The following is a 1,986-nucleotide window of genomic DNA, read 5'->3' as shown; positions in this document are numbered from 1 at the left end:
TAGTCATTCTGATACCCAAACCATACCAAGATTCAATAAAAATATAATTACAGGCCAATCTCCCTCATGACCATTGATGCAAAAATATTCCATTAAATACTAGCAAAATGCATCCAAGAACATATCAAAAAGATCATCCTCAGTGATCAAGTAGCCTCCATCACAGAGATGTATGGGTGTTTCAATATATGAAAATCTGTCAATGTAATACACCATATAATTCTGCAAAAAAAAAATCCACATAACTTTCTTTCTTTTTTTAAAAAAGGAATATAAAACTATTTATTGAAAACTGTTCACCATTATTTACAATAAAGTAAATATACAGTTGGATGACATTCTGTTACTACAAAGTTACTTTTCTGGCTCATCGAACCAGAACCCAAATACTGAAAAGATTGATCCTACCAGTAAGGAATGAGTCAGGGTACAGAAAAAGCATGCAAGTCATTAACTTATATTACCAAATTTTGTTCATTTATGTCAGCGGGTCTGAAATTGCCAACATCATCTCTAACCATAACCCCATTTCCACAGCAAACAGATATTCCACAAATCACAACCTTTTAGTATATTTCAACTTTCTATAAAGGAAGGGTTCACTAGAGGAACATTTACATGCCCATTTAAGTTTTTTTGTTTGGTTTTTAGAAACAGGGATTCTCTGTGTAGCCCTGGCTTATCTAGTCTAAATCAGAGGTCCATCTGCCTTCATGCCTGGATTAAAGGCATGCACCACCACACCCAGCTTAAGTCTTGTTATTAAATCATACTACTACTTGTCTAATTCCATTTTCTGAAGGGGAAGTGTGTAAGGACAAACTTTTGTAAATAAACCACTGTATTTATGTGATAATACATAAATTCTGATGTGGTTGCTTTAAAACTATCCAATAAATTACAGAATCATCTACTTAATCTGAAAGGTTATGGTTTTAGGAAAATGTTCACAGTGATGGAATCTCATCAACACGTTTTCATCTACAGTTTTTGAGCATTAAAAAACAAGACAAAATGAAGAACAGTTACGCAAGTGTTTTATGCATATACACGCATACAAACTAAAAACCCAGAATGGTCCTTCTGTGTCCCAGTTAAAAATAAGTTCTGATTGAGTAATGACTGTAAAATCTCCTCAGCATTTAAGAAAAGCTGTTCTTCAAAGCCGAGGAAATACAGCGTGATATCACATATTCTATTGTTAAAGAAGCAACTACAGAAAGCTTTCATTTGCTCAAAGGAATCAGTGCCTTTGGATGCAGAACAAAAACCGAAAATATCCCAACTACTGTCAATACTTCAAAACCAGCATATCACCCTCGGATGTGGCTGAGCTGAGGCACGCAGCCGGAGACTCTGCAGGACCCACGTGGCCAGGAGCAGTGGAGCGGTGAATTCTTCAGGTCTTCAATTTAAAAAAAAATGGCCTCCAATAAAACTACATTGCAAAAAATGGGAAAGAAACAGAATGGAAAGAGTAAAAAAGTTGAAGAGGCAGAGCCTGAAGAATTTGTGGTAGAAAAAGTACTGGACTGGCGTGTAGTGAATGGGAAGGTGGAGTATTTCCTCAAGTGGAAAGGGTTCACAGATGCTGATAATACTTGGGAACCAGAAGAAAATTTAGATTGTCCAGAATTAATTGAAGCATTTCTTAATTTTCAAAAAGCTGGTAAAGAAAAAGATGGTACAAAAAGGAAATCTTTATCTGACAGTGAATCTGATGATAGCAAATCGAAGAAGAAAAGAGATGCTGCTGACAAAACAAGGGGTTTTGCCAGAGGTCTGGATCCTGAACGAATAATCGGTGCCAGAGACAGCAGTGGCGAGTTAATGTTGCTCATGAAATGGAAGGACTCAGATGAGGCAGGCTTGGTGCTGGCAAAGGAGGCAAATATGAAGTGTCCTCAGATTGTCATCGCCTTTTATGAGGAGAGGCTGACTTGGCATTCTTGTCCAGAAGATGAGGTATAATAATTGTTTGCATTT

At 36.8% G+C, this 1,986-nt stretch overlaps 1 pseudogene; it reads left to right on the top strand.

Moving 5' to 3' along the window:
• The first annotated feature begins 1,411 nt into the window (after positions 1–1,411).
• On the top strand, positions 1,412–1,986 carry LOC143271905 (chromobox protein homolog 3 pseudogene; annotated as a pseudogene).

Source organism: Peromyscus maniculatus, chromosome 1 (assembly GCF_049852395.1).
Source record: "Peromyscus maniculatus bairdii isolate BWxNUB_F1_BW_parent chromosome 1, HU_Pman_BW_mat_3.1, whole genome shotgun sequence".
NCBI classification, from domain to species: Eukaryota; Metazoa; Chordata; class Mammalia; order Rodentia; family Cricetidae; genus Peromyscus; species Peromyscus maniculatus.
Note: the sequence above shows the minus strand (reverse complement) of the source record. Positions and strands in the feature narration are given on the sequence as shown.